Below are 24502 nucleotides of genomic sequence, written 5' to 3'. Positions count from 1 at the left end.
AGACACACACACACAGGGCTTTTGCAGAGCTCCAGACGGTAACTATTTAGTCACATTTTGCCACTAGTGCGATTTAAAAATACTATAAATATCTGAACTGGAAAGTTGTTTGTTTGTTTCCAGCTTACAAAGAATCAATCATCACATTTAATTGCGCTGGAAACAGTCTATTTTAATGAGTGGTAGTGGTGGTAGCGTGAGCAGGGGAGGCGTGTCTTTGTATCTGCAGAGCTCCCATTGCAACTATTTAGTCACATTTTGCATCCACGGAGCACCAGTGCAACTTGTAAATATTAGTAATATATGAACTGGAGAGCTGTTGGTTTGTTGCCCGCTCACAGTGAATTAATCCTCACGGTTTTGCAATATTATTTTCAAGCCATATCGCCCAGCCTTATGTGATACACATACTTTGTCAACACAGGACAGAGTCAGGCCGCATGCTCAGCTAAGCTAACGAGCTGCTGGCTGTAGCTTCATATTGAGCTTGTTAGAGTGGTATTGATATTTAGATGTAACTCTAAGCAAGAAAATGAATAAGTGTATTTTACAAACTGTCCAGCAAGTCGTGCATTGAACAACACGAGACAGAATCACAAACCAAAAAAACCAACCCTGCCCTCTGTCCGAGCTTCAACACCAGCAAAAGACATCCTGAACCTGCCCACAACAAAGTTCTCCTCTACCCCCTCCCCCGAAAGAGGAGAATGAGTGAAATGGCTGTGATGGTAGATTTAGTGATGAAAAAAGGTGAAGCGAGAACATTCGGAGTGATAAAAGGGGACAGGGAGCGAGTGACAGTTGGGTTAAGACAGAAGTCATGTTCAATAGCAGGTAGAAACATCAAACAGCGAGTTCACAGGAAACCCATGCAACCTTGTCTTGAAGGAGGATTTTCTGTTGTGTGGAGTAGATTATATCTGTTCAAGCTGCTGACACGGCCTCATTTGCTGCCCGTAGTGTTGGAGGGGGATTAAACGATATAAACTTTAAAGCTTTAAACAATACCTTTCAAAATTAAATGGATTAAGGGAGGGATGTCTGATGGGGATTTCCCAAGGCTTTGTTAGTTTTAAACTCTACTCCTTTTAAAGGGGTGGAAGAAGAAAAAAAACAGCAGTTGGAAATTTCTCAGGCATGTGACGGTTTTAATGAGGCGGCTCTCACGTTGAGGAGGGCAGCGGGCACAGGAGGGCTGCCAAAGCAGATGGCTCTCATAAACATCATATCTGCTCTGTTTAGATACACGACTTCTCATCTCCCAACACTGAGAGGAAAACAAACCCGGCCATCTCCACCAGCGCTACCCACTTGCCCACTTTTGGCAAGCTGCGCCGCCTCGTTGAAATGGCACATTTCCATTTCTCGCATTTCTCCTTCATAACAATATGCATGAGCCACGCAATTGATATACATAACCTCTAATCTGTTATAAGTATGCAGAGGAGATGCAGCGGTGGGTATTTTGGTTTAGTGGCGGTTAGGATGTTGACTTTTATTAAATGTTATTATTACCATATAACTGAGAGTACACAAATACAGAGCAAGGCAGGAGTTGTTGCTATGATTAGGCTTCCCTCTTCAGTCGAGATGGAGAAAAAAAAAGAAATATATATCAAACTTTGTTGCCGCCGCTTTGCTGTCGACATGTGACCATTCAGATGAAAGGGAGTCGGTGTCAAACTGCTCTCCAAATTGAGGACAGGCTCCACATTGCTGAGCAGACATCAGTGAGCTTAAATTCGGAGGCATGTCAAGTATCGCAGGTATTAGGATGAAATCTCTCATTATCTTTCTTTAAAACATAATATGAGTGCGCCTCAGCAGGAGCAGAGAGGGGAGGAGACGCAGGGAGCAGAGGCCTCGTGATGGCAGCCAATGTGAGTCCTCAGTAGTCACCTTGAGTTCTATTATTAGAGCGGGACAAACAAGTCGAAACAGAGAGTGGATCGAGTGTGGCGTTAATGGAGATGGCTGCTACAAAGTCCCGTCTTTACGCCTCCTTTGCGTTTTCACACCAAACTAAACGACAGCGGCATCGTTCTGCTCCACTGTGTGATTTCAAGCCTCCTACAGATGTGAGATTTTTGCAATATTTCAAGTATAGTGCAGCTACACTCTGCGACATAGTATGTGAGTATGACAAAAAGTTTGACGTATGCAGACTGCACGAAGACAACACCATCGACGCACGTCCATCGATGTCAATACTCAACAACAAACATCCTCATCATGCGTCAGTCTTTCTCGCCGCTGTAGTGGTCAGAGAAAAATGTAAACAAACATCATGGAGCCCTCGCGTTAGTGGCTTTCATGCGAGTCGGAAAAAGTCGAATTAAAAGGAGGAAATGTGCGGTCCTTGCTGGGGAAAAGATGCCAACCTGGGAAGCCAATTTTGCTAAACATCGACTAACATTTAGCAGAGTCGTGCTGATCAGTGCGTCATTTCATGCTGCATTTCTATCGGTTGGTTAGTAGATGTAGGTCGTAACAAAAGTCACACAGCGAGATTCTAACACTAAATTTCTGATACTGTCATAACTTTATCACGACTGTGACAACTGCCGTCCTTGAAACTCTCACCGCGTGAGGACCACCGTTTTAGAGCCACGACCAAAGATATCGTCAAGTTTCTGTCACGATGGTCATCTTTAGTCTGAGACAGCCCAAAATCTCATGTATATCGCACTTTAAATAGCAAGCAACCAAAACAGGTGTGACAGATGTGACGTTAAACACATCTGTGTTGGCCTCTCGTGACATATAACAGACCGTCTGCAGCGTTTTATAAACAGTAACAACAATCTTTAACGTCCCTTTTATTTTACGGCTGATCTCGTCCACTGCTCGGAGGGTAAGACGCTCCTGGACCTCATTGTTTTTCCAATTTGCAGATGTTTTCAACAGCTGTTTTTCTTCTTTGAGTTATCTGTTAACTGCTAACAGCATAGGCTCTGCACCATAACACAAACTGTAGCCTGCCGTGCATCTCTCAAGAAAATGTTACCACTGGTGGTAACACAGACCTCCTGTATATTTTTGGTAAGCTGAACACGATTTCCCTCAGCACTTTTTTTTTTCATATGACAAATATGACACAATGAATTGTGAAGACAGTAAAGCCCCCACACAATGGCAGTTTAGGTCTCCTGTGTGATCTCAACTAGCCTCTAGGCTAATTTATGCCATGTAAATTGCCATAGGATTATGCTAATAACTTAAGCATGTTGTAATTGTTGAGAAAATGTGTGTAGTATTAGACAATTCATTTTTCAGTAAACCTCTTGAGTTGTAATTAAGCAGAATGTTTGTAATGGCACCTTTGTTAAATGTTGCTGTTGTTTCTGGCTTCATATAAGGAGAGAAAATTTCTGCTAGCTGCTAGGCAAATGTATACAATGTAAAATTCCACGGGCTTGTGCTAATAACTTTAGCATGTTGAATCTGCTGACATAACATGTTTGGTATTAGTGTTTCGTCTGTGAATCTTGTGAGTTATTATTAAGCCAATTTGTGCACTACAGCTTAATGTTGTTACTTTTACGCCTTGTTTAGTGTGTTTTGGGAGTGTTTTCAATCAATCAAACTTTAAAGCCCTTCACAGAAATTCGGCCGACCACCGTTTTGGAGGTCTGACTGTTGAGCCACACAGAAACACCACTGCACAAGTATATATGCTCACAACAGAGTGGCCAAGCGTGTAGGCGGCAGCATAGGCTCTTTTCAAGGACCCCAAAATGTTTTTTTCTTGCCCCACTTGCCTAGCGGTTTCTTAACATGTAAGATTCAAACTCTATGCAAACAGAATTTTATCATGTCATGTGATATGTTCAAGGACTGCTGAAAATGTGAAAATCCAACAGTAATTTCTGTTTTTACAGTTTCTGGATGTAATAAATGGTGTCGTTTTTGTGATTTGTTTTCACATGCCTCTCAGAAATATAAGGTAAAAAAAATCACTGAAAAATTTTTAAGACAATGTACCTTCCAAAGTAATTTTTCTAACAAACAAAAACAGTTTTCTGTAAAAACTGCAAAAAAAAAAAAAAAGCCAAAATTATATTTGGCAAACATGACTGGAGAGATGGAACGTGGGGAGAAAATGAAGAAACTTTCATAATAAACAAATAAACAAAAACATAACATAAACAAACATTGTCACACTTTGACCCACATTAGGCCTGTCTTTTGTCCAAAATATAGTTACCGTTATGTTACATCAATGTAATTTGATTAATTTCACTCAAAACATTTCCATGATTTTTCCATAACTTTCAATGACTTTTACTGGTTCCATGACTATTCCAGGTTTTCCATGACTGAGGGAATCCTGTTATAAGCAGAACCGGCAGCATAATGGTGCAATATTCCCGCCTTGAACGGGCAGTGTGAAAGTGGCTTCTGATTGGGTTTAGAGAGCGAGAAGTAGCTAAAATAATCACTGCCATGATCACACGGGGTCAAAGAGATGACATGAGCAGCAGGGCGTGTCGCGAACAAAGAAACCTCTGACGAGAAAATGCCAAAACTGCTGCTGTCAAAAAGTCACGAGGAATTCAGAGGCCCACAAAAGCCTATTTATCCAACTCTATCAGGAAAAGTGGACAGCTTGAGCGCGGTAGCCTTGACAGCAGTGGGATTCCCTTGTCATTTCCCAAGGTCCACACACACACACACACACACACACACACACACACACACACACGCATGTAAGACGATTATTCAGTGCTGCTTGTCAATTGTACCTTTTCAACCCGGATCAATGAGTCGTCTTGCACCGGGGGCCTGTATCAGGCGCCAGTCATTAACATGTGAGTGCCACTCTATCAGCCCCAGCTCCAAATAAATCAAAGGGTCGGCCACAGAAGAAAAGGGGCTAATATTTCCTCAATAACCCCAGAGGGACACCATGGAGAGATGCAAATTGCCTCCCAGGAGACCCCGGGGGATGTGAAGGAGAAACTCGCTGGGAGGCAACGGGAAGCTAATGAGTATAATGGTAAATGTATACAAGGAGAGGGAGAAAACCCTCTCTATTCATACCAATTAATACAATCTTATCAATGGAGGTGTACTGTAGGAGGAGGGCCCACGTCTAACCCCTCTGCCCTCCTCCCCACTAACACTCGCCAGCGTCTGTATTATTCAACACGGGCCAGGCTGCGGTCATTAGCCCTGTGGGAGGCTGGGCCAGGCCTGGGGAGTTAAGGAGATTTTAAAAACCACTCACTCCTCACATCAAAACAAATCGGGCCAAATCAAAGAGGCTCAAAAATGTCCTTTCTTGGAGGGGGCGAGGGAGGGACGCGCCATTGTTGTAAGAGCTTTCTGCAGCATCAAGAAAAAACCCCAGGAAAAACACGACAGCATTCGTCAATCATGCTGCATTTGAGGAAAAGCGGTGATTAGGATGTCGTGACATGAAATAATATAAATTTAAACCATAATAGTGTTAAATATCTTTGCATAATAACTAGAAAATTATGGCATCAGTGTATTTAATGAATTAAATGGTGCCTAACAACTGTGACAATTCAGCTTCATTATTTTTTTCTTCATAATTAGCAGTTTTTTTCTCAGTTTCTTGGTAGAAAAGAACATTTACTGAAGATGAAGTCAGGATTTCCCTTCAGCAGCTGACATCACATTCAAAACAAACCTACATGACAAAGTGTTCAAACACACAATGAAAATCCTCCTGCCCACAAAATTATTATTATTTTAAATAAGCAAAAAATCAGTTAATGGGGAAACATTACTTTTTAACATAAAAGGTTGTGTCAGGAACTCTAAAATCAAGTGTTGTTTCTTGATTTTGGTGCAGAAATCTGTTTGATTGTGTCTTGTTTTTAAATTCCATACAATTATTTTAAGATAATTAATGAAAAAAGAGAATTTGAGCAGAAATATATGTCAAAAAAAATCAAATCTTTTTTGCTTAAAAAAAAAATAATTTTTTAGGACTCATTGAGAAACAGTCATTTGTAACATGGTGAGGGTTTTTTTGTGTTGCCTGAATGCACTTTTGGTTTTCTTGCATAAAAAAACACCCTTTTTAGGGGTTGATTTTTCCCTTTAAATCTTAACAAATCTAAATTTTACTTTTGTTGGAGCATTTGATTTGTAGCATTTGTTAAATCGTTGCTATAATAAAAACAGCACAACAAACCCTCTCCAGTACCAAATGTCTCCCACAGATGGCACCTGCAGCTGGAAACTTGCTAAAAATACAAAAATTTGCAGAAGAAAAACAAATTTCTCCTCACTTTATTAACTTTAGTCAAACATTGCAGTTTTTACTTATATCTACATTTTAGGGCCTTAATGACTTGTTGAGATGAAGATTATTTTGCAGTATCGGAAAGCACTTCTGGTTTCCTTGTACCTGAACAAACATCTTATTCTGTATAGATGAAGCCACAACTGCATTCACACCGCAATGCAAGCAAATAATATATTATTTCAAATTTTGGACTGGTGACTACAAACCGATTAAAGAAATCCAACAGAAAAATCTTTATAAACACAGATTTTTTTTTCAGTAGTTTCGGTCATTTCATTAGTTAATGCAATACTGTAATAAATACAGCACAACAATTTCATACAGTACCAAATATCACCAACAGATGGCACATGAAGACATGAAAACCTGATGAAAATACAAAAAATTGGCAGAAAATTTAACAACTGTCTGATCACTGACTATTAAAAAAAACTTTAATCTGTGAAAAAAGTAAATTAATGTAAACAATCTCACCAACTGGAATATTTTTCTTGCGAACAAACACCAAAAATCATCAATAGATGACACCTGCAGCCAAAATTTCATGACAAGTTTCCACAAGGTGGTGACAGATACTTGACCTGAGTACCCTTTAGCCTTTGGAAAACTGAGCAAATTGGCTTTATTTCTTTCAAAAACATGAAAAGACGGCAATAAGCAACTTAAGAAAAAAAAAGCCCAAAAAAAGGAAAAATAAAAAAATAAAAATAAATGAAAGGGACAAGGATATGACCACAGGAAAGTGCATAAAATAAAATAAAATGCACTTTTTTTCTGTAAAATAATTTTAAAAATAGAATTATATTTTCTGGACATTTTTGCCTTTTTTTTGGATAATATCTAATAATCTCCTCACAGCTTATTTTACAGTCATTTTGTCACATTTAACCATTTATTGTATTTTTTCCCCAGTTTTCCTGACATTTATCATGTTTTCAACAGAAATAAAGTTTCAAAGGTTTAAATGCTTGTTAAAGGTGTCTGAACACAGCACAATAGAACTGATATCAATCCAGGTTATAAAGGGTTAAAGGCAACAAAACATACCATATTAGTATGTTAAAGGTGTCTTGTAGAGCTGTGCTGTGCTCCATAGCGCAGACTAGTGGTCAAAAACTAAACGGGAGATCTTAAGGTTCTCTGTGAATCAATACGGCAGAACAGCTGAAAGAAATCGAAGCGGTATGTAGTTTAAGGAAGCATTTGAACCGCCTGAAAGGGCAAACAAATGCTTCAAAAGCATAAGACGAAGCAGGAATGCCTCGATCTATCATTTTGAAGGTCATTTATCAAGGTGCAGAAATACACCTGACAGCAGGAGGATTTGCCTTCTGGAGATCACCGAGGGGACTCAAATGAAGGTTAATCACTATATAACTTTCTACATGTCTAATCCTACACTCCACATTTCATTGAGCACAGCTGTAAAAGCCCTCCGTCAGCATAATTGCGCCTAACCTGTGCCCCGCGCGCTCAAATCTCTAAAATATCACATCCAACTCCGAGAATAAGTGGGAAATTAATGAGGAAAGTGCTGAGCTCAACCTCAGATAGGTATCACAGAAAGGGTTAGCCGCCTCGCAGCTCGTGTACTGTGGAAGCTCGCTAATCCGAACCCTCAAAGATAGAGGTTGTTTGGACTTGTGAAATGTTCAGAGGGATAAGATTTGACGGTCCTGGGTGGATCAGAGCTAAAATACATCAAAAACGGCTGAAATTTAGATTTGATCATGAGTTTACTCATTTTTTGGTGCAATTATCAAAATATATTATCATTATGATAATAAAGCGGTACATTTTTAGTCATCACTGCATATATATTTTGATACATTTTGTTTTTTCCTTGTAGTTGAAAGTTTTTCTTTGTGTGCATGCGTCAATCCTTTTATTAGCATCTATTCAGTGTAATGTGATAACACGGGCCACTTTAAACTGAAGCTGCTTTTCAGTGCATCCTCCTCCTTTGAGCCACGGCTGAGCGCATCAGTGATCATATTCTGCCCCTTAGTGGAGGAAACGGTCCATAACCGGAGCGAAACAGGAGGCTTGATGTGCAGAGGCCGAGCAGCCGGACGGATTGTGGACATCTGCAGCTCATGACTCTGTGCTTCGCTCATCCTTTGATGGACCAAAGCAGTCTCACCTGCCGGCCTCGGAGATTTAAAAGGCTGAAATCTGCCTCTCTTTTCAAACAAATTCCCCTCTAAAAAAGAAGTCACTCCCATGACTCTTTGAAAAGCAGAGCGCCACTAAATTCACGTGTAAATTCAGGGTTTGTGAGCATGAGAAATATCCAAAACTAAAGAGAATAGAAACATTTTTGGATGCTGTCATGATATAAACTGGCTTCAGAAGCTTTTTTTCGCATCAGGCTGCATCGTGCGTCAGAGAATCAAAACCAGAGAATAAACCCTGATCCCTGTAAATTCATCCAAAATATGTTTCTGCAAATCCCGCTCTGTAGAGCTGCTGTCACAAATTAAGGAAGGGAGTGCAGCAGTGTGTGATCAGCAGCAGCAGTGAATGATCACTGATATAAACTGAAGCAGGAAAATGCAAACAAATATGAGAGCTGAAGTTTTAGTGTGAGCTGATATTAATCCTTGTGGTGGCCAATTAAATGTCTTACATTTAGATTCTTAACCCTTTGAAATCTGAGAAAAACAGCTTGTTTTCATTCAAAAGCACAAGAAGAAGGCAATGAGCAAAATTACCCGAAACTTAGCACAAAAAAAAGAAAAGTAAAAAACATAAACAAAGAAGGACATGACCTGGAAAAAATGCTTGAAAATAAAAATAACAATAATAATAATATAACAATATCAATAATATATATACATACACACCTTTTTTGCTAATTTCTAATATTTTTCCCTCTTTTTTATTTTTTTTTTTACATTAATTTAATTTCCGTTACATTATTAATTTACGTTTTGCCAATTTGTTCATTGCCTTTCCTCGTGTTTTTAAGGAGAATTAAACCTTTTTGCTCAGGTTCCAAAAGTTTAAATACTGTGCAGGGCGTCTGAATACAGCACAGGAAAAAGAGGTTTAAACCTGATTCTTCCTCATGCAACATGTGGATTCAAAATGTGTAACTTTATGAAACAGAGCGAACAAAAAAAGGCTCCAAAAGTCCAAATCTATAAAAAATGAGGAGTCCTATACTGGCATTGTGAACATATTAGGGTGTCCATGTCGTACTATTCTCTTTAAACTGCATGCCATGTACATTTTATACTACTGCAGCATACTAAATGTTGTTGTTTTTTAAATTTTCACTGTATTTATGTATTTGTATTTGTGTAAAAAGTGAAGTGAGCAGTGTGTTAAATTTATTCTGCACTGTAAAATAGGATAAAAAACACAAAACAAGATTGCAATTAATGGTTACTTTACTTTTACTAATCAGCTGTAAAAGTATCTTTTGGATTAATTAATTGATTTGTTTGGTCAGTTAAGTGTCACAAAACAGTAAAATGACCATCACAATTGGCTGTATCCCGAGGGGACATCTTCCAGCTTGTTTTGTCCAATCCAGAGACACTTGTGCTGCGTTCAAATGAAACTCGCCAGGTTACGAAATGTGACGTCATGTGCACAAAGTGGCAAGAAATCCCACACCAGGAGGAGATGTTGTCACGGTCTCTTATGGTGCAGAACAGAACAGATCACTTTCTTTGTCAGCACTATGAGAAAAACAATTCAGCAAATCTTCACAACTGAGACGCAGGACTTTGGATATGTTTGGCATATTTCTTTGAGAATGATAATTAAAATAGTTAACTATTCGTTGACTGTTATTAAAGTGCCCCCCTTAACTCGTTTGCATGTCAAAATACTCTGATATGATTCATATTTTGTTTCACATGGTTTAACCACATAAGGCTAAAAGCAGATCTACTCTTTCTTTCATTGAGAAATTCTGGATCTGGATCCGGCCTCTGACCGCCAATCACCACCACTGCTGCTCGTAGTGGGTTTTTGCTTTCTCGTCTCGTCTTGTGCTAGACCAGTAAAAGAGCAGTGTGCATAAAGAAGGCTAGCATTAGCATTAGAGGAAACACTGGCGAGATTCAGCCGTACGTGTTTGAGTCTCAGACCCGGACTCTGGTAAAGAGTCTGTCGTGCACCAAAAACGACAATAAGCTGTTCATGTTGCTGTTAGCATGCTAGCTTGTAGGTTAACTGTCAGTGGCTGACACACCGTAAATGTTTATGAAACATAAAATATCTGCTAAGATGTTTTTTTTGGCAGTGATAGTTGCAGTACTGCAGTGAAAAAATCCAAACTTGACACACTTTGCACAGATACAAGTCAGAAAGAAGAAATCGCCAAAAAATAGCAAGAAACTGGTAAAAAGTTAAGAAAATTACCCAAAACTACATTAAAAAAAATTAAAATCAAGAAATGTAGCAAAAAAAACCACCAGAAAAATGGTTAAAAAAGGCAAATAAATGCATATTAAAATACTTAATAATTAAAATAATAACAATTATAAATATATTTTTTTGTAATTTTTCCCTATTTTTTAATATTATCTTCTCAGAATCTCTCTCATAGAACTAAATTTCAGTTGTCTTGTGGTGAAATTGCTCATTTTATCCATGTTTTTTAGAATAAATCAAACAAATCTGCTCAAGGTACAAAAGTTTAAATGCATGTGAAGGGCATCTGACAAAAGCACGAGAAAAATGATGTCGTTCCAGGTTTCAAGGGGTTAAATATCAGTCTTTTGAGTGGAAAATAACAATCATGTTACGTTCATAATAATCCTGTATGTGAAAAGTAAAGAAATGACCAGCATTAAACTATAAGACAGTTAGGCTGAAAAACTGTTATCTAGAATGATGTGTGTGAATAAAATCTGTAAAACCTCGAAAGAGCTCGAACTGATCTGATGATGATGGTTCAGTTTCAATGTGCTGACAATTTCAGCATAAAAAAATCACAATAGTGACTCTCATTTTCAGAAGATTAAAATACAGAGCGGCGAATGGTAAACACTCGTTGTGAGTCGGTGATTCTGTTTCACACAGGAGAATAATCAACAGCCGGCTTGTCACTCCCTCAAACCTGCCAAGTGTAGGAGTGGAGGCACTGACACGTGTAACTGACATCTCAGATTTAATTTGACTGGTAATCACACCCAGCTATAGTTTCAGAGCATTTCACACGTCTGAGCTACAGTTTCAGGTGTTAAGCCGGTAAGAAGACATACAACTGTGCCTCTGAGTGATAACACCTCTTCAGAGCCGGTCACATTTTGGGTTTATGCTCTGCCGTTGTGACTATAATGACGATAATACTAATGAGATCATCAGACAACACGCAACACGCGTTTTCTGGCTTTTCGGTTAAAACACAATCAACACTTGTTTTTTGAAAAACTTCACCTTTCATCGTTTCAGCTCAGCGGCGATTTGAGACGAGTTGTGCCGCTTCACGGCGGGTCACCTTGTTGTGATTCTTGTCTGGATCATAACACCTCTAATAAAACAAAATATCCGACTAACTCCACCTGTGTTTGTCAGATTCGACAGAGTGCATCTCAGTAATTATGCAGGAAGTTTAACAAGATGAAGTGGAAAATAGGGAATGTGTGCTTACCGGTCTGTGATGAAGCGCTGAGTGCAGCTCATGGCTCTGAGGAAACACACCTGCAAAAGACAGAAAAATAGTAAGAAAATGTTCTTAACTTTGTTTTCCAAACATGAGAGTGAAAAAAAGGAGGCAAGCTCCTTGTATGTGTTCCCAAACTTGGCCAATGAAGTAAAAAGCTGCTCGCTGCACAGATCAGTGTGACTTTCTTTAAAAACATTTTAGGTTTCAGTGAGATTTCGTGATCACATCTGACACACCCCGCCTCGGGGAATCTGTCCCTCCACATTCAGATTCTGTTTGGGATCCAAAACTAAGAGCTGAGGACAGTATTTAAAAAACCCCAAAAACATCCACACAAGGACACAAGAAAGTATGATTCCAGCAAGATCAGATTAGAAATGAACAGTTGATTAACTGTTTAATTGATTTACAGGAATTTATTAATTTATTTTTTATTTATTTTTTAAATGTTATTTTTGTCTTACTTCATCATCAGTCCCATCAGCTATAAGTCCGATGACTGATGGGGACATAAGTCATTTTGTGTCGGCTGTGTGACGTTTTATTGCGGCGATCACAGACTGAGGCTGCGGTGAGGGAGGGGCTCGCTGCTTCAAGCTGCAAATAAATCATGCAGGAAGTCACAGGCAGCAAATCCTGTCAAATTTCAAAATAAAACACCTTTTGCAGATCATTTTGTTTTCCTCAATCAACTATGGCGAGCTGTGACGTAAGGATGTGTCCAAAGTGTTTTCACTCTCACTGCCAGAATATGGGAGAGCAGGTTTAAATGACTACAGCGAAAAAAAAGGCAAAGAAGGACAAAGGTCAGCTAAATGACCACAGCGCCACCATCTGAAAAGAAAAACCTGTGTACCACGCATGCAATATGTTCACTTTTTTCTCAACTGAGCCAAAATAAAGATTGTAGAGGAGAATTATGCTGTGGTGAGAGTGCAGCAGGGAAATCTGCACACTTTGCTCACAAAGTGCTTTGTTTTTTAAACACAGTTTGTTCAGACATCCTCTCCTCGAGTTCACTACTAGCGTTAATATACAGAGTGAACAAAAATTTGAACACAAATAATAATGAAATTGTTGATCCCCGGTGCATCAGGCTGAAGTCAACCACGCCAATAAGCAGGCGTGGCGTCTGTTTTAGGGTTTTTTCGGTGCGTAACACCAGGCCTGACAAAGCAGTCCAGGGTAAACCTTATACAGATTACAAGATCAATTACTCGTTCAATGAAAGATTACATTATATACAAAATGCCAAAAATATCTCTGGTATCAGCTTCTCATAGTTGCAGATTTTCTGTTGTAGTAAACTGACTTACAAGCATTTACTGAAATAATCATGGTCTCTGGGAAACTGCAACAACTTTTTTTTCTTCACTATTTCCCGACGATTAAACACGATAATGAAAATAATCTCTGCTCGCAGCTCTGAGTTGAACTGACATTTATATTTTCATGTCATATGAGTGAGAATCTGAACATCTCAATGTGTTCATCACCAGGAGAAACAACTGTGATAGCTATTAATTTGATGCAGACAATTTAATGAATTGCAGTTAAGCCGGTGTGATTCCACGAAAACGCGCCGCCCTGATTTCCTCACCTCTGATGTGTTCCTGCAGACCTCGATGTTCTTGGTAGATCCACCTGATTACTAAAATATCTCATCTCTGCAGCTGCTCCTCAGCTGAGCTGCTAATTCAGGACAGTGTACTCCCATTTAAGTAGTCCCCGGTGTCTTCATTTATAGCTGTGTAAGCAGCCGGCCGGGCCGACGGAGGACACAGAACTGTTTGCTATGCCGAGCATTCAGGGACTTCAGGCGTCCTGGTTAAAATATTTGACCTTGGCAAGTGACATATAATCAATTTGTGGATAACACGCCTCAGCCATCTGATTTATTTAGTGGAGCGGTTGACTCCATTACTCTCTGTGGTACACGGATGCAGTAAAACCTGCACTCGCCTGTTAAGCTGCCACTGACTTCTTCCTGTATCCGTGTAAGCTCGTCCTCAGACTCCTGCAGGGAGCCGTGGACTCACTTATGTAGGTCCGCACTTTGATTTCACAAAACCTCCTGAGCTCATAACCCGGATATGAGTTTATGATACACACTGGCTGTGTGCAGGAGAAACATTCCTAATTCTGCTGCTGTGCTTGTTATCTCGGCGGTGGATTACTTTGTTTAATGGTGGATGAAATTCATAAAGGCTTTTGCAAAAGATACAGAAGGAAGGTGACTTATGTTTTACAGATTATTGATATGATGAATGGACAACACTGAAATAGATAGCTGACTGAGTTTGTCTCAAATCCAAGCAGACAGGTTACATATAAGAGCAGAAAATGCAGTTTATGCACACAATATATGTTTTATTTTAACCCTTAGGGCCTGCTTTAATATTACACACACTTACATCACTCTGTGCACAAAATCAGGCAATAAAAATATCATTTATTAATACTATTTTCTACTTTCATTTAACTATTTTTCAAGCAACATTATCCCTAATCATGAATATCAAATATTCAGTAATTTTCAGAATTTTAACCCTTTAAATGCAAGGGTGTTTTTTTTGTCATGATGCCACTGTGTTTTAGATGAAAAAAAAAAGAATTATTTTCAATATACTTCATGATAAGTTTATTCCTTTTTTCATCTTTCAGTCTGTCAGTGATTAACAGCAATGTTGATTTTTATACATTATTATTTTTTGTGCAGTGGCAAATACTCACGCGTATCGCTCTGCACACAAAATGCATTTTTCAAAATAAGGATAAAAAAAAAGCTGCTATGTTTTTAGATGAAAAAAAAAGCCTGGGATATGTCAGTGATTTGCAGCAACATTGATAGTGACAGGTCACCTAGTGGAAATAACGTGTACTTTCTCCATATGCTAAATATAGTTTTAAAAAAAGACATTATCAGGTGGAAAATTGTAAAAATGACAAATTCCAAGTCAAAAGCCCAGAATGGCCCAGATATAATACAAGTCATGTTTTTATCTTTGATGGCTGTGGGATCAAAAATGTTAGTCTGAATGGGTTTCAGTGGAGCATTTTTTGACCTTAACAGTCTGAATTGTAATGGGAGTTTTCATTTCTCATCATCATCTCTCTCTTTATTATATCATAATGAGTAAAACTGTTTTTTTCATATTGTTAGTGTCTTGTGACGAACCACTGTGTGTTGATCTTTTGGTGTAAATCCTTGTTCTCTCTGTACTGTGCATGATGACGTATACTGTGTGATAAACCATGTCTTTGTTTGTCTTTCTCCTGTTTGAAGGACAAAGAGTAACCAGGTCAAGATAATGCACTTTATTCCTGCATTTCCTCTGCTCTGGGCCCTTCCTTACTGTGTGGTCTCATGCTGGAGAGAGCAGGGGTCCGTTTGCAAACGCTTGAATTAAACTATCAGAAAGACAACTGTTGGCTCAGTGTTGTACTTAACTACAAATTTCCAGAACAGAATCTAACTATCTAGTTTCCACAGTGTATTTTAGACTTATTGCAGGAGCTGAGCTGGAAATTCACGGATGAAACAAAAACACACAATCTTTCCAGAAATGTATGCCATTTGCATGAACACAGCCAAAATTATCAAAAAATGAAGAATGAAAAGCGCATAAAATGCATCAGATAGTCTCTAAGGGTTAATATCATGTGACAACAAGAATCTATTTGATGGAACAGCTGCACCAAAACATTGAACTGCACATAACAAAATAGAGACGTGCAGCCCCAATTGCTTTATGTTGGCACATTACATTTTAGCAAACATATACTTCATATTTACTGTGATGCTGTGTGACTTCTCCTCTCATGATAACATCCCAGTAACCATGGCGACGGATGTTCAAAACATTAGCAGCTTTATTTCTATTGCAGCCACCGTGCTAGCCGTCATTATTTCCAATCCGAGGCCACGTAGACGTGTTATGGAGCTATGATGGAAAGGTGAGCTCCTTATACGTGGGAGCGGCCACGTATGAGGGATTTCTGGGAGATGTAGTCCACCAGTAGTTCCTCTGTGAAATGTAGTCCATTTCACAGAGGAAATGTGGATTCAAAACTTCCAGATGACCCGCTCAACTTTCTTAGAGTTATGTGATGCAATAAAACCTGTCTTAGTGATTCTTTGACTCGTTGTTATACATCATGTGACCTGTTAAAGCCAAAAAAAAAGAGTGTTTCCATTGCAGCTTTGCGAAATATGGCTTTTTCGAATCGCCTGAAATACCACCTCAACTGAGGGTTAAAACTTTTTTTGCGATAAATGGGAGTTTATCTGAGATTCACATGTTCCCATTAGGCGTATTTCATATTTGTAACATCTATTAGCAGAATTCGAGGGTTAATGGAAACCTTTATTAATGCACCAAAGTGATGTTTCAAGCACAACCGCTCTTCATCAGAGTAGATTAACACTGCCAGACGCCATCTCAAATAAGTCTGTGAAGAGTCATGTGACCAATTACATGAACAAGGTACATCAATAAATATCAATAAATAAATGCATGATCACACAAAAAGTGTAAATATGTGTATAAACATCTGTATCGTACCTGATTCTCATAATCTGATGAAAAAATATGCAATGAAACATTCAATCGATGTCCTGCAACCTCCACAGTGTCAAATATATATACACATATACACACATTTTTGCCCTTTTACTTTTCTCTCATGTTTGGTTCAGCACCTGCGTGCATACTTTTACATCTGTTTAATGGAAACTCGCCGACTGTCCGTCTCACCTCTTAAACTAAATTCCACCCCTGCATGGCCACTGGCAATACTTTTGGCATTTAACAGCTTCCATACAATACAGGTCTTACAATACAATTACAATACAGGCCACACATTACCTCACTCTCAAAGTCACTCTGTGTTTCTAATGGGGAATTTAACCCTTTCAAATCTCGATCAACATCAGTTTGTTGTGCTGCCTTCAGACGCCTTTCATAAGCTGTTTAACCAGAGCAAGCTGGTTTGATTTCTTTCAAACATGAGGGAAGAGGCAATGACCAACTTGACAAGAAATGTCCCAAAACTTGCAAGAAATTAGTAAAAGGTGAGAAGAAAATGACCTGAATTTTTTTTAAATAGGAAATTGTCAAGAAAACTATATTTATAATTATGTTTAATTTATCCATTTTCAGCAGTTTTTTTGGGTCATTTTCTGGTTTATTTTTGTTTTTCACATTTCTTTGTGCTTGTTTTCAGGTAACTTTTTAGCTTATTGACTAGTTACTTATTGACTATCCTTTTTTATAACCAATTTTCCTCAGGTTTCAATGGGTTAAAGTTGGACGGAAGGCAGATATATAAAACTTAAATTTTTACTATGCAGGCGTGCAGCTCTGCATCAGCAGAAAATCATCGATGTACAAATCAACTTCCTCTAATTCAGAGTTCACGGCTCTTTTCCACAAACGGACGGTGGAGCCGCCTGCACCATCTGTGCCTTGGTTTTGGCAGCCTGAGCGACAGCCGGCTGCTCTGCGCTCAGCCTCAAACACAGACACTCTCACGCCTTTGAGGAGCGACACTGAGGCAGGTGAAGTTCAGGGCTGGCTGCAGCTCCGCTCCTCGGTCACTGCGGTGTTTTTCTCCCGCACAGCGACACACGCTGACTAATGACCGCGCCTGGACACGCCGTATCCCTGCGCACATCAAACCACACAGCAGACACTGAACACCTACCTCAGGACGGACACTCGTGTCCTCAAGTTTGTCTTTGCGCCTGACCCGGTTACTCCCCCTCTGCTCACACTGTCGCCATTTTGCTTTAAAATCACGCAGGTTGCACTCTGAAGAGTCCAGAGGAGAGAGAGAGATGTTCACGGCGGAGGGAGCGAAGTGAGCGTCAGCCGAACTGCACACCGACCCTTTATCCTCACTTTATCTCAGTTACAGCGGCGCATGCAGAACTTACAGCTGCGACACTAAAGCGACACGTGTCCGCATCTGAAACTGGACAATATTTGCAAAGTTTGTGAATGAGGTGCATGACCTTGGACTGAATGCTACATTAGGCTGTTTGACATTAACCCTTGGGAACCTGGATCGTAATCATTTTATCTTGAGCCACAATCACACAAACTTTCACAAGTTTTCTAACCTGTGAATCATAAGAAAACTGCTTTGGTTACTTTCAGAAACATAATTTAGAAAATTATTATGTCAAATGTCAAGTGAAATAGAGTTAGAATAAATATTTGAAATTATTTTACAGAATTATTGGAAGCACTTTGTCAGGTAATTTCCTGCGTTTTATTTTTTTACTTGTTGGTACATTTTTAAGTGGACTGTCAGTAAAATATGGGTAAAACTACAATTTAAAATAAGATTTTTTTTTCCCAATGTCTTATTTAATAAAGTTAGCTGATGTTCAGTGGCGCCCCTAAAGGGGGGTTACGGGGGGCCATGGCCTCACTGATAACATTGCTGGATTCTTCAAGCAAAAACCTCAAGGACTGAAAAATGAAGCCAAAACAGAAGTGCAATGTTCAATTGCCCAACTAAAAAAGTTACAACCTGGCACAGAAAAACACAGGCACAAAAAAAAACCCGATTTTGGTCACTACAGCTAACCCATTTTTGCCTATTTGTATATTAAGGCTTGAGGTTACGCATAATTGTAATGTAAAAAGTCCATAAAAGGATACTGATATTTATTATAATTATAAGTTTAAAATTATGTTACAGAACAAAAAAAAGCATTTTAAAAAATTATTTCATCACTTTTTGAGTGATTTTCGTGTTTGTTTTTGTTTTTTATTTATTTATTTATTTTTGCTTATTTTCAGGTACATGTTTTTGGCCATGTATTATAAGTTGCTCATTGCATTCTCCTTGTTTGCTGAGGTTTCAAAGGGTTAAAGCTGTACATTTGTCCTTTTAAGCCTTTATTTGAAGAACAATGAATCATCTAACACAAGTAGGCCTACACATATATATATATATATATATAAAAACATTGTGGAACAACAACGTTAACTGTGGTGGTATTAGTCAATACACATCAGCCTCATCTGGCCGCCCCTATGAAAGAAATCTGGGGCACCGCTGCTGATAACAGTGTAAAGAGAGGAAAGTGGCCCCTGTGCGTCTGAGAGCTGCTCTGTTGTTTTCTTCTGGGTTCAACAAACCACAACAGTGTCATCCACAGTGTAACAAGAGCTTGGTCAGAAAGGGTTAACTTTGTCTTGTGTGACCATGAACTGAATTTCTAAATGGTTGTAATCAAAGTTTCACTGGTGAAAAATATGCTGCTGTTGTATTTTTAATGTCCAATTGCTCTTGTACAAGAGCAGTGAGCTTTAACCCTCATTTAAATTGTAGAATAATGATGCAGAATGCATGCTGGGATACATTATTAATGCTGTCGCATGTTTTTTTTTTTTTCCTGAGCGTGTTATTTCCATGATTCCACAGAAAAAAGAAAAAAACATCAGACGTTTCAAACCTCATCAGTCAGGGGGCAAAACATGTCAGCTTCACTGTGTTTTTATTTATTACTGTGATCATTTATTTTAATGTGGTTTGTATTTTCTTTGCTCATATTCAGAATCAGAATCATGAGAATATTCACAAACACGAGCTTTAGGCGTGCTGAACTCTGATCGCCACCATGGGTATAGATTTCAGGGGACTTTTTACGAATATGTGCATTTGTCTCCTCCATTGAGTCATTAAAGTGGCAGAGCATTTTTTTTAGATTATTTTTGGGGATTTTTACCTTTAATTGACATGACAGATAAAGCGGGATGACATGCAGTAAAGGGCCGTGGTTCAACATCGAACCTGCGGCGGCTGCTAGGAGGACGTAGAGTTAGAAAGTTAAAAGTTAGAAATACTTGTTGAAAACATATAAAACTGCTGCATCGTGGAGTATTATGCTTCACTATTGTGCTCCCTCCTGAAACAAAACCTACGCCATAATGATAAACTAATAATTTTCTGTCCCATCCATCTTATTTGAAGACATCCTATATGATAATGTTTGGCACATTTTTAATCAAAGGTTAACCTGACTGGAAATATGCGTTGTCCACTGAAGCAAATTGCAACAGCGAGATTACCATAAGTCTCAACCCTTTGAAACCTGAGCAAATTGGCTTGATTTCTATGAAAACGGGCAAAAGACAACAAGCAATATCACAAGAAATTGCCCAAAAATGTGCAACAAACAAGTAAAAAATTACAAGAAAATTGCCTGAAAATAAGTTAAAATAAATAAATAAATAATTTTAAAAAAAAGGAAAAAGAAACATCAAGAAACTGGCAAAAAAGTAACAAAAATTACCTAAAATAAGGTTTAAAAAAAGTTTTGTTTTTTTTTAAAAGTAAGAAACAAAAACAAATAAGAAAATGAGCTACCTCTTTAAAGAGCTACATCTTTGAGATATTTTTAATAATATCTCAATATTTTCAGGTCATTTTTTTGGTCACCTTTTACAAAATTTTCGTGTTTTGTGGGAGATTTTTTTTGCAAACTCTCTAATGTTTTCCTCCCATGTTTGCCAAAGAAATCAAACCAATTTTTCCAGGTTGCAGAGGTTTAAATGCTCATGAGAGGCATCTAAATGCAGCAAAAGAAAACTGATGGTGATCCAGGTGTTGAAGGGTTAAGTCCACCGAAATGTGCTGTATATAGGCAAGTCAAGGCTAATTCATTTATATAGCACATTTCAAAGGCAAGTAGGTGTATATATGACTTGCTATTATTATTATTCGACATAAAACATAATGACATAAAAATATATTCCAAACCATTTAACTGTGTGTAACATTAGTGCGTCTTTGTTCGGAGCTTTGAGGAAACAGTGTGTGTTTGGTGTCTGCAGTGGTTGATTGGAGCGGTAATTCTCGTATTCATATACACATGAAATATTAATTGGATTAAGCAAACAACTAACAAATCTTGAGTGTACATTGCTCCAGTGACTGCTATTATCAACAAGAACTAGTCTGCTGCAGACAACTAAAATTCCTCCGAATCTGCTGAATATTTATAGAGTGGGCAAAATATGACTTATTTATTTTTGCTAAATTATTAAACGTGTGGAATGCAGATCATTAATCATTAATATTGATATATTGAGAAACTGTAAGACATAAATATTTGTGCATAAATATTTATCTACTCCATGCCAGTGTGTATTAGCTCTCAGTTTAGCTCCCTTATTCAACAGAGATGTGTTTCCTTCAAAGCTATTTCCAAGTCACTTACAGTATTTGTGCTCGGCTCGCTGTGATCTGAGCTTATCATCCAACCCACCTAGATGGCAGAAAACACAAAGCAATTCCGAAGAGCGCGTTGTCTTTTTTGTGTGCGATATCGGGATTGACACAAGCCCTCTGTTTTCAGAGCATGAAGTAATTCTTTTAATGGCCTGCCAACTGTGCACTCCAAAGTTTGATTTTGCTCTGCAAAATGAGAGCAAAAATCTCGAACAATTTATTATGCTGTTTGTGCCTCGCTCCACTAGTTATCGTCTGCAATTTATTTCCTACCTTGGGGTACTGCAAGCCATTTTTCTCCATTTTCAGTGGCTCACGTTTTTTTTTCTTGATCCTGCATGCTGCTGACTAAACTCCTGCCTCCAGCCATGGTGTTGGAACATCACAGAAAACTACATCATTATACTGAAGCTAGTTAACAAAGAGAGGCAGAGAACCAGTTTAAATCGCGGGGCACAAGACAGTACGAGGAATTACTGAGTTCACTAACTCTATTCACCGCCTGTCTCTCTCAGGTGAAACGGCTCACTAATGAAGGCCGCTTCAGACCGCGCTTTGGATTCAAGGTCGGCACCTGACCACTCTCTGCTATTTGAAATTCATCTTTTTTCCTGTAATAAATTATGCTTTGGTTCAAACGTGAGTCCCATGTCTGCATCAGCTGAGCACCAGTGATGACCTTTTATCATTTCCCTTCATTGACACGTATTCATACATAATTCACACACGTGCTTTCACCACTGTGACATGTCATGATGTCTGTCCATAAAAGAGCCCCATTCTTTCTGTAAAAACATGATTTATCTCCGACCTAAAAGACGACGCAGACTTTTAATTTCGAGCACATGAAGTCACCTGCGGTCACTGACTTTCAGCCCAGTCACAAGAACAAAATGTGATACGTGCCTGAAAACCATGAATTTGTTTAGTTTGGTTAAGTTTAGTTGAGTTGCAAACAATTGAAAACTGCAAAAACATCCAGCTGAATTAAAAATAATAATAAATAAAAGAAAATGTGTCATGAGAGTTCAGGAAGCCAGAGGCTTATACAAACGGACCCTCCCTTAACTGGAAAACAGCAACAAATGAAACAAAAATGAAATTTAAAAAAACAAAAAAAACTAATTTAACATTTTACAGAAAACTACACCAAAAGATGAACGACAACAAGGAGCAAAAAATCCAATAAAAACCAAGAAGTACATAGAACGCAATACAAAGTAAATGTGTGTGTGTGTGTGTGTGTGTATATGTATGTATGTATACTTATACATGTATATACATATACACATGTATATTTTTTGTAAATTGGAAGGTGAAGCTGATCAACCTGTCCAGTATTATATGAATTAATCTACATTTTTACTTTTCATACGTACACACCACAGACTTTCTTTTATGTGCAATAATACGTATTTATGCTTCTATATAATAATACGCACTTGCAGTGTTAAATTTGGGTTATTTTTTTATCCTTGCTTGATTCTACAGCTTTTTTTTTCATTGTGTTTATTTGTTGTTTCTACTGTTTTAGATTCTAGTGTCCTGCTTCATCGCTGCTTTTATTGGGACTTCATTACCTAGTTTGGTTCCCTCTCACGTACCTCGTGATTTGAATGACAACAAACCCTCAGGATCTTGATCTTGTTCTTGATATAAATGTTTCTGAAGTTACCGTAGTGTAGTAGAGCTGACTTTGTCATCGGGAGGTGGAGGGGACGTTGGGCAGTGTGATATTTTGGCAAGATGCCTGCAAAGCTGCAGAGAAATGTTTGAGAGAAACAAACAACAAAACCAAACTTGTGAGAAGGAGGCGTGCTGAAGGACTTTATCAAATGAAACTAAAAAAAAAAACGCGAGTGCTGTTGGAGAAAAGGGTCAGCACATGAGAGGAAAAACACACTTCAGGCACTCATGTGTGAAGCAGGAACAAATGCACTTGAATTAAGATAAAGATTATTCAAATCGTGGCTATTTGGGTTAAAACACCAACCAGTTTTGACCTTAAAGTCTTCATCAGGGTGCATAAACAGTTGGTGTTTTAATACAAGTAGCCATGTTTTGAATAAAATCTTTTAAACTTTATTCAAGTGCTTTTGTTCCTGCTTCATGCATGAGCGCCTGAAGTTTGTTTTTTTCCTCCCAAACACCAAAACCAGTTGTGTTTCAGGGCCACAGCTTTTTCTTCCAGGAGCGTTTTAGGCATAAAACATGGGTCTTTTTCAGATTGGATGGATTGAAATTAAGGGGTTTTTTTGCCAAAATATGATCTTTCCCAAAACATAACCGAGTGAGATTTCTTTTAGTTTTTCGCTTTTTGCCTTTATGAAGGTATGACAGTTTAAACTTGAAAGGGGAAGAGAGAGATGACCTCAGTGTTGTTGAAATGTAATTTTTTAAAAATATGAACCACTTAATAATGTGCAAATGTATCCATGATTTTCAGAGACGTACAACACCAACGTCTTTTTCTGGTAATTAGGTTTGGACTTTTAGAGGAGTTTTGACCAAATGCTGCACCATAACACACACGATCAGAATAAGCATCTGGTTTATTGTTAAGTAGGTTTTCACATAAAAGGAATTTGCTTTGGCGCTTTGGTGCATAGACCAGAGTTCTCAGTATTAATCAATAAAATTAAAATAAAATAATCAGTAGATACTTTTAAAAAAGCATTTACAATGTCACCTTTTAAAAGTTAAAAGAGCTATAGGCAGTAGTTGGCATAAATATATTATAAGTAATGTGCACAGAAAAGCAGTAAAAAGAATAAAAAGATGCAGCTGTTGCAGATGACAGAACTAGTTTAACCAGATCAGTAAAATTCAGGTTCATTACTGGAATAACTTGTAATGACTATTAAAAAGCACATATACTGTATATATAATAATTAATAATATATAATAATAATTCTAATCTCAAAATTGATTCAAAAATGGAAGAGCTAAAGAAGTACAGGTGTGCAAAGGTGGAAAATATAAATATCATCCACTCTTCAACACTTTTAATACATGTGGTGGTGGAATATGTATCATTCCTTATTTAAGTAAAAGTGGCAGTAACATGATGTAAAAATCTTCTATTACAGGTTAATATCTTGTGTTTAAAAATGTTACTGAAGTAAAAGTACAGGCAGCAAAATGTTATAAAAGTATGTTAAAAGTAAACGTATTTATTATGCTGCAGAATATATATTTAAACAGGATGTCTGCAGGTACTAAAAATTCTAACATTTTTCACAAACTTAAAAGTCATTACAGTCTTTAAAATGAATTTGTGCAGCCTTCATTGGCAGAAACATTTGATCGAATTTCATTTATCCATCTTTTAATTTCTTTTTTGT

The 24502-nt window shown here is 38.0% G+C and overlaps 1 protein-coding gene across 1 annotated transcript in view; it reads right to left on the bottom strand.

The window, feature by feature from the left end:
- The window catches only part of znf644b (zinc finger protein 644b), a 344993-nt gene extending 326614 nt beyond the window's left edge, over positions 1-18379 (bottom strand). Inside the window, exons 1-2 of the mRNA XM_042512029.2 lie at positions 17616-18379; positions 11895-11944 (exon numbers count right to left, since the gene is read on the bottom strand). The gene's annotated coding sequence lies outside the window, so the exon portion shown is untranslated. The remainder of the gene's footprint in view (positions 1-11894; positions 11945-17615) is intronic.
- Positions 18380-24502: the final 6123 nt, after the last annotated feature.

This window comes from Plectropomus leopardus, chromosome 5 (assembly GCF_026936395.1).
Source record: "Plectropomus leopardus strain MGB_pleo_1.0 chromosome 5, ASM2693639v1, whole genome shotgun sequence".
Classification (NCBI taxonomy): domain Eukaryota; kingdom Metazoa; phylum Chordata; class Actinopteri; order Perciformes; family Serranidae; genus Plectropomus; species Plectropomus leopardus.
Note: the sequence above shows the minus strand (reverse complement) of the source record. Positions and strands in the feature narration are given on the sequence as shown.